The 9354-nt window shown below is 35.9% G+C and overlaps 1 long non-coding RNA gene across 1 annotated transcript; it reads right to left on the bottom strand.

Moving 5' to 3' along the window:
- Window positions 1-6150: 6150 nt before the first annotated feature.
- Window positions 6151-9354, bottom strand: LOC144312700 (uncharacterized). Its single transcript, XR_013378256.1, has 3 exons — window positions 7874-9354; window positions 6504-6913; window positions 6151-6413 (listed from the first exon to the last, which is right to left on the bottom strand). It is a non-coding gene; the product is annotated as an uncharacterized LOC144312700 (long non-coding RNA).

Here is a 9354-nt window from a genome sequence, read left to right as displayed (position 1 = left end):
TCTTAAAATAGGTGAAGGCAAAATTTAATAAAATACCAAGATATTTAAGAAAACATGTTTTTGAAAGTAAGGAAACCAGAGTAATTTATCTAGGCTAAGAGAGCATGGGAAGATTTTCTGTGTATAGATGAGGCATAATTGAGCTTTAAAGAAATAGATAGAAAAAGATTAGAGGCCAAACCACTCTACATTATATAACACAAATAAATGTAGAGCAAAGAGAGTAAATCTGGGGCATATGGGGTGGGGAAGCAGTATGGTATAGTGGATATCAGATTATGCTTGGAAGATTGGCAATCCTGCCCTTCCCCCACTTATCTGCATTTTATAAGGAAAGATAAGCCCATGGGCCTGAGAAGCCAAAAGAATTAGTTAGAAAAGAAAGCAAAAAATGTGGAGATTTCTAGTGGAATCCTATCAGCTCTTCCATGATTCTTCTTGGGGCTGTTAAAATCTTGCCTTTGGTTCCTCTGATACACCTTGTTAGTGTATGATTAACTCCTGTTTTCTAATTGAATAGCTTGAATTTAGTTGCATTATTACAATAAAAACAGTCACACAGGTGATCCACATTACTAAGGACAAAAATTTTTAAATCTTAATGTGGGCTTCAGGGTGCCTGGGTGGCTCAGTCAGTTAAAGCATCTGCCTTCAGCTCAGGTCATGATCCCAGTGTCCTGGGTAATAGAGCCCCGTACCAGGCTCCCTACTCAGTGGGGAGTCTGCTTCTCTCTCCCTCTCCTTCTCCCTCTGCCCTCTCACTCCCACCCACTTGCTCTTTCTCTCTCTCTCAAATAAATACAATCTTTAACAACAACAACAAAAATCTTCATGTGGGCTTCAGGATTAGCCTCTGCTCACCTTTCCAACTTTTTTGTGCCAACGTGTCTGCTGTCCACGCTGCTTTTTTCAGTTCGCTGGCATAAGTTTGTTCCCTTTTGAGGATTTTTCTAGATGCCTGTTACTTTTCCTTGAATTGTATTTCATCTCCCTCTTCTTGTGACTATCTCACCCACTCTTACTTCAAAGCTTCAATGTCACTTTCTAAGTGTCCTTTCTTTTGCTTTCTAAGAAAGGACTTTTGTGGCAGTTCTCCATCTGTTTCCCCTATTATATTTATCAATATGATTTTTTATTTGTGTGATGTTTTAGTTCATTCCCAAAAACATATTGCCTATAAATTTCTGGAAACACTTTGTTAATGAAGGGATGAGTGGGTAGAAAGATGGGTAAATGTATGAAGAGGATAAAGACATTTTGTTTGAGTTTTGCCTGAATATTGCTTTTGTTGATGGTGTTGCAAATGCATTTTTTATTCATTCCAATAATATGTCATATTAACTATTGATTCAATTTATTTAATAGATATAGGGTTACTCGAGTTATATATTACCCCTTGTGTGAGTTGTAGCACTTCAGTGTCTTTCATGGAATTTTACCATACGATAAAAAATTATACTCTTTTCTTCATTTTTAATATTAGTGAATTGTGTGTCTTATTTCCTTTTCTCTTGGTTAGCCTGGTTAGATGGTTATTGACCTCGCATGAGAGCCAAGTTTTGTTTTGTTGATTTTTCTCTATTCCTTTCCTGTTTTTAATCTCATTGATTTCCACTCTGTTATTTATTTTCTTTCTAGTTCTAAAGTTTGCTGTGTCTGAAGTTAATATAGCTACTACACCTTTCTTTTCATTAATGTTTGCATGGTGTAACTTTCTTCATCTCTTTTTCATCTTCGTGTGTATCTTTATATTTAAAGTGGGTTTCTTTTGTATAGTAGATAGTTAAATCTCTTTTTTTTGATAATCTTTTAATTCATCCAATATTGTCTTTCTCATTTAAAGTTATTATTGATATAACCATAATATCTACCAAATCTGTAACTGTTCTTCAATTCACTGCTTATATTTTTGCTCTCTGCCCTACTTATCTTCCTTTTTAGTTTTAATTGAGCATTTTTATATTGATATTCTATTGTGTCTCATCTGTTAGCATATCTTTTTTTTTTACTTTTTGAGTGTCTCTTTTATTTTACAGTATATATATTGTCATGTTATTTAAGTTAATCTTCAACTGATGCTATACTTCACATGTAGTGTAAGTACATACAACAGAATTTCCAATTCTTCCCTCCCATCCCTTGTGGTATTGCTATCAATTGTTTCACTTATCAATATGCTATAATTGCCCAATACCTTTTTACTATAAATATTTTAAATGAAAAGTGGTCTTTTAGATGAATTAAATAATAAAAATGAAAGATTTTGCCTTCATTTATTATTTCTCAGACACCTTTTTCCCCTTTATGTAGATCCCAGTTTCTGCCCTATATCAATTGTCTTTTCACTGAATAACTCCTTTAAATTGTTTATTTTTATTTTTTTCAGAGAAGATCTGGTGGCTATGAATCCCTGATTTTGTTTGTCTGAGATAGTCTTTATTTCTCATCCAGCTTTAAAGATAATTTTGCTGGGTACAGAATTCTAGGTTGTCTTACAGCCTTTCAACACTTTATCAGTGGTATAATTGTAAATTTTTTGCCTTTTTAAAAATCTTAAGTGGAAAACATTGAATCTTTCATTGTGAAGAATGATGTTAATAGCATGGTCTTTTGTAGATGCTCTTTATCATGTTGAGGAAATTATTCTCTGACTAGTATGCTATGGGTTATTTTTTAAATCATAAATGGTGGTTGAATTTTGTGAAATGATTTTCCTATAAAAATGGATATAAGACTTCTTTATTGTTGATGTGATGGATTGCAATGATTGATTTTTCAGATATTGAACTAGCCTTGCATATCTGAAATAAGTCCCACTTGGACATGTTCTATGGGCAATGAAAATGATATATATTCTGATATTGTTGTGTGGAATGCTCTATAATTGTCAATTACATTCTGTGGTTTGATGCTGTTTTTCAGTTACTTTATATATTTGCAGATTTTACTCTGTAGGACTTTTGTCAATCATTGAAAGAGTAGTATTAACCTCCCTAATTATAGTTGTATAAATCTATATTTTTTCCATTCAGCTCTATCAGTTTCTTTTTTCAGGCATTTTGAAACTCTGCTATTCATTGCATAAATATTTAGCCTCCTTGGTAGATTGTTCCATGTATGATTATATCATATCCCTTTTTGCCCCTCGTTATTTCATTTTCTCTGATGTCTATTCCATCTGCTAATAGCATAACTAATCATAGGTTTTAAAATTAACATCACAATGATATATATTTTCCATTTATTTTGCTTCCATCCTACCTATTTCATGGTAATTGAAGTGATTTTCTTGTAGATTGCTTATAGAAGATTTACTTAGGTCATACTTTTCTTTTAATTCCCCTCTACCAATCTCACTTTTAATTGATATATTTAGAGTGCTTGCATTTAATATCATTACTAATATGTTAGGTTTTCAGCATATCATTTTATTATTTATTTTATGTTCAGATCTTCTATTTCTCATTCTTCTGCTTTTCTTGCCTTTGAATAATTTTCATGTTTTGAGGATTCCATCTTACTTACACTATTTTTGAATAAAATATATAGGTATGTTAGTCATTTTAATATCCATAAGTAATTTATCACAAACTATTACTACTGACCTTACTTTCATGTAAGTCCCTATACTCTCACTTTTAAAATATTGTTGTTTTATGAATTTCTTCTACATATGTTGAATATAACAGATTGTGTTATAATTCTTGTTTCAACCATCACATATGACTTAAGAGCATTAGGAGAAGATTAATCTATTTGGTTTACCCTTTTTTTAGCCCATTCCATTGTTTATTTTTTGAAGTTCCAAGTCTTCTGTTATCATCTTCTTTTTGTTTAAATAGCCTCTTTAGGGCAGCCCCAGTGGTGCAGCGGTTAGCACCTCCTGCAGCCTAGGGTGTGATCCTGGAGACCCTGGATCGAGTCCCACATCAGGCTCCCTGCATGAAGCCTGCTTCTCCCTTGCCTGTGTCTCTGCCTCTCTCTCTCTCTCTCTCTCTCTGTCTCATGAATAAATAAAATCTTAAAAAAAATAGCCTCTTTATGTCATTCCTTAAGAGTAGTTTTGCTAGCAGACAGTTCTTTGTTGTTGTTCTTGTTTTGTTTTTTAAAACCTAAGAATGTCTTGATTACCTCTTCACTTGTAAAAAGGATAGTTTCTTTGTAGTTAGAAGTTATTGAGTATTTTTTTGTTGTTGTTTATAGCACATGAAAAATATGTATTCCTTCTCTGCCCTCCATGATTTCACAGAAGAAACTGGCTATCTCAGTTGAATTAATTTCCCCTTTAGGTAATAATATCATTTCTATCCAGTTGCTTTTAAGGTTTTTTCTTTGATTTTAGCTTCCAAAAGTTTAATTTTATGGTGTGTCTTGGCATGTATTTCTTTGGGTTTATCTTATTTAGTATTCTTTCAGCTTATTTCATTATAGGCTTGTGTCTTGCCCTAAATCTAGGAAGATTCAGCTTTTATTTTTTTGAGTAATGTTTCAGCCATATATCCTTTCTCCTCTTCTTCTGGGACTCCAATGATACGTATATTAACTCTTTAGTTATTCTCAGAGTCCCAAGTCTCTGTTCATTTTTTGTCCAGTCTATTTTCTCTCTTTGCTTAGATGAAGTAAATTCTATTGATCTATCTTTAGGTTCACCAATCCTCTCATTGTCATCTCTGCTTTACTATGAAGCCCATCCACTTCTTATTTTGGTTATTGTATTTTTTAATTAAGTTTGCATTGAGCAAGTTATTTTTATTTTAATGTTTCTTATGTCTACAGTCTGTATTTGAGCATTTTAAATATCATCTATTTCTTTGTTGAAGTTTTTGTATTTGTTTTAAAGCAATTTGAAAGTTGTGTTGGGCCAATTTTGTGATGAATTTTAAAAAAATCATTACTGAGTAGTTTCAGTATCTGGTTCATTTCTTTATTGGCACTTACTGATTGTCATTTATTATTTAAGTTGTTGCTTTTTTGCTTGCTGCCATGAAAAATGGTTTTCACTTACATCCTAGACATTTTGGATATTATTTTAAGAGGCTTCTTATTCTATTTAAATCTTGTATTTTAACAAGAATCCACCTTCTTTAGATTTAGTGTGTAAGTTTCAGTCTGCTTTAGTGGGCCATAGTTCCAATGATGATTTAGTTTCCTAAGCCCTTGCCATGCTTTCCTAGTCCGATTTGTTCTTCTGTGTGGGACAGAATATAAGTTAGCTAGTATAGATTCTATTATTGCCATTCCTGTAGACAGATCAAGTGAACACCTGTCAGCAGGTATGGGGAAGGATATGTGATTGTCTCTGAGTTCTGCTGGTGTCACAACTATAAGATCAGAATTCTTCCTGCTGGCAGATGTTGGACATGGGATAAAACAGTTCATTTGGGTTCTGCTAGTGCTGTTACTGCAAGCAGATCAGGCCAACCACTGCTACTGGGTATAGATCTCTTCATTAAGTCCCATCTGGGCTTCCCCTTTACTGATCCTTTGCATCGAGAAATCAGAGCTGCCTTGTTTTTTTTTGTTTTTGTTTTTGTTTTTGTTTTTGTTTTTGTTTTGCTTTCTTGCTTGCTTGCTTTATATGCCTTATGGTAGTTCTGGGTTGCAGGACTCTGGTGCCCAGTCAAGAATATATGGGAAACTCACTCTAGTATCATTCTTCAAGCCAGTTGTTTCTGGCAGGTCCACTTTCTTCAGTTCATCATTAAGAGTTCTTTTATGATTGAATTATTTCCTGAGTATTGAATTGTATTTAGAGGGAAAGATTTGGGAAAAGTGAATCTGTGCCATCTTGTTCCAGAACTGATTTTTTTATCTTATCTTTGTTGTGTGTCAAGTTCTCGTATATTTGTAGGTCTATTTTTCTATCCTCATGTCATCTGATGTATTTAACCTGTTGTTTTCCCAACACCATAATTACTTTGCTGACAATTTTTCTCAGGTTATATATCAGTATGCCTAAAATTTAAAAAAAAAAAAAAGAAAAAAAAACAAGAAAAGAAAATGATTGCTTGCAGGAGCTGACCTTTCCCACCCTACTGAGTGGCTGTGTCTGGTAAAGCTAGTGAAGAAGGGCCTGTGTGTTTCTGGACAGTGGGCACCCATGGCTGGGGGTTGGGGGGGGTCCCCTGGATGGCACACAACTGCAGCAAGGTCAGCAAAGGCTCTCTCTCATTGACTTTTTCAGGGGAGGAGGATGAAGAAGAAAGAAAAGAAAAAACCCCAAATGCCAAAGAAATTTCAGTGGGATGAAGTTCCTCCACCACTTAGAGAATATCTCTGCAGCCACTGCATCAGCTGGGTCACCATGATGTCCGAGATCCTGGGGCAGGCCTCTTCTGCCAGATAGATGGCCCCTCACAGTTCTTCTATGGACCCCAAGTTATCTCCATATGCCTGGGTCTTCTCCTTCAGCTCTGCAAACAAAGGAGAAATAATTGTAGATAAACACTGAGAGAAAGGACTATTTGGAATGCCTTTCATCCTATTATTTTATAAGTCTGAACTGAAGAGCTCCATTCTCAGGACTCTTTGGATCTTTCTCTTGGATAGTGAAAATCCAGTCCCCAGAGTTGCTGCCTCTGGATGCTTGGCTGTCTGCATCTGTTTCTGTGTCTGAGTCTTCAGAGCCAGGGTCTTCGTGGATCTGCTCAACCTTCCATCTATTGTACCTGTTGATGAGCTCAGTCAAATAGGATGCTTTCTTTGCATTAGGTATTATAAACTTGTGCTTCAGTAACTCCTTAGCAGTGGATCTAAAGCTTGGCTCCTTATTCAAACAGGCTTCAACAAACTCCTTGAGGGGTCTGCTATAGGTTCCTTCCACTGTGGCAGGGAGGTGGGGGAGATTGTTCTTTGGAATGAGGAATAAAATCTTCAGCCATATGAACTCATGTTCATTTAGACTTTGTACTTTCTGTGAATTACAGAAATCTTTGTTAGTTGGGTTATTTTTCCTGTGTTAAGTGGAATATTTTTTCCATGTAATAGGTCTAAAAAAAGTTAGATCCTGGCATTTTTTCAATAGCTCAGGAATGTCAAAGTCAAGTTCCCTGTGTGTAAATGAATTAAAATAGCTAAAGCAATCTTGAAAAAATAATAGAGAGCACTTTCAGTTACGCCAAATAATAAAGTTTCCACAACTGGGAACATTTTGCAAATCTGTAGTATCACAACCAGAATTCTGACATTAGATACAATCAAGATACAGAACATTTTTTTTTTTTATGATAGTCACAGAGAGAGAGAGGCAGAGACACAGGCAGAGGGAGAAGCAGGCTCCATGCACTGGGAGCCCGACGTGAGATTCGATCCCGGGTCTCCAGGATCGCGCCCTGGGCCAAAGGCAGGCGCCAAACCGCTGCGCCACCCAGGGATCCCGATACAGAACATTTTCATCACCATAAAGATCACCCATGTTGCCCTTTTGACACACACACTTCTCTCTGTATTATTTTGTATAATTGGCTATGAATTTATAACGACCTCAAAACAAAAATTAAATTTTGCGATATGACATTCAAATGCAATGTTGAAATTGTTTAGAACCTGATTTTTAAAAAGTGATTCAAAGTTTTGTGACAGTATAGTAATTTGAATATGGACTGGCTATTTAATGATACCAAAAGAACTATAATTATTTTGTTATGTGTGGTAATGGCACTGTAATGAAAGAAAATGTTTATCAATTCAAGATTTATACTATAGTATAAGAATAAAAAGAAAGGATTTTTCTTTTCTAGAAAAAATTCTAAAACTGTATGTGGACAGTTTATGAAACAAAATAGTTAAAATTTGAAAAACAAAGCGGCATATAAACTTTTTTCTAGCTTTGTGTATCTTTACATAATTTAAAAAATTAAAAGAAAGGCCTCACTCAACAGTTGATTCTCTGATTTCCTGTGTTCCAATTGATGGTCCTTTTCTATTGGAGCACAACTTCCTCCATGATTTTCATTCTTTTCTTAAGCTCTGTAGATCCATAGCTCAATGTTTTTTCTTTCTTTCTTTCTTTTTTTAAAGACACATTTATTCAGCATCATGATCAGACTTTTACATTTAGCAATCAACAGCATGGGTGCAAAAAAAAAAAATCTACATTAAAACCCTTTGTTGGAATGCTTTACACTTTCCACAGAACAGAAACTAAAATAACCTGTTATACAATTAGTCACAAATATAGTCCTCAAGTTTTTTGCCCATACACATGAGTATTGTCTAAAACATGTCTTCTTTATAGCAGGTAGGCCTGCCATCACTGTGCTTGGCTGAGTTCACAAATCTGTTGTAACCTGTAGCTTCCCTATCACTTATCTGGCTCTCCTCTCCTGCTAAGCTTTGTTTCCTGGCAGTAACTAAAACCTTCTGCCACTGCCATAGCTGCTGCTGCTGGAACCACCATAGCCTCCTTGGTTTCCTGGTTTGGCAAAGTATTGGTCTCCACCGCCATAGGGGCCAGAGCTTCTGCCTCCAAAATGTCCTCCTTTCATGGGTCCAAAATTTGAGGATTGATTATTGTAATTGCCAAAATCGTTATAACTTCCGCGACCTCCAAAGTTGCTTCCATCATTACCAAATCCGTTATAGCCATCTCCACTGCCGCCATATCCACCATCACCTCAACTGCCACCGAAGCCACCTCAACCACTGAAGTTCCCTCCATGACCGAAGTTGTCATTCCCACCAAAACCACCTCCATGACCACCACCAAAGTTTCCAGAACAACTTCAGCCTCTTTGGTTGGACGAAGTACTAGCCATCTCTTGCTTCGATAGGGCTTTCCTTACTTCACAGTTGTGGCCATTTGCAGTATGGTATTTTTGAATGACAATCTTGTCTACAGAGTCATGGTCATCAAATGTCACAAAAGCAAAACCTCTTTTTATTAAAAAAAAAAAAAACTCTCTTTTTGCTACTGCCTCGGCCAGTTATGATCTTGATCACTTCAATTTTCCCATACTGTTCAAAATAATTTCTTAGATGATGTTCTTCAGTGTCTTCCTTAATGCCACAAACAAAAATCTTTTTCACAGTTAATTGGGCACCAGGTGTTTGAGAATCTTCTCTTGAGACAGCCGTCTTTGGTTCCACAACTCTTCCATCCACCTTGTGTGGCCTTGAATTCATGGCTGCATCCACCTCCCCCATTGCTCCAAAGCCTGGAGCACTTGGTGTTTGGATCTCTCATTACCACGTAGTCTGTAAGTGTTCCCCATTGCTCAAAATGGCTCCTCAGACTCTCATCAGTTGTTTCAAAGCTCAAACCTCCAATGAAGAGCTTCTACAACTGCTCAGGCTCTTTGGGAGACTCTGACTTAGACATGATGGCAGTGGGAGGGGAGACTTTAAGGATGCTTA

This window comes from Canis aureus, chromosome 4 (assembly GCF_053574225.1).
Source record: "Canis aureus isolate CA01 chromosome 4, VMU_Caureus_v.1.0, whole genome shotgun sequence".
In the NCBI taxonomy this organism is placed as follows: domain Eukaryota; kingdom Metazoa; phylum Chordata; class Mammalia; order Carnivora; family Canidae; genus Canis; species Canis aureus.
The sequence above is the reverse complement of the archived record's forward strand: the minus strand, read 5'-3'. Positions and strand labels throughout refer to the sequence as shown.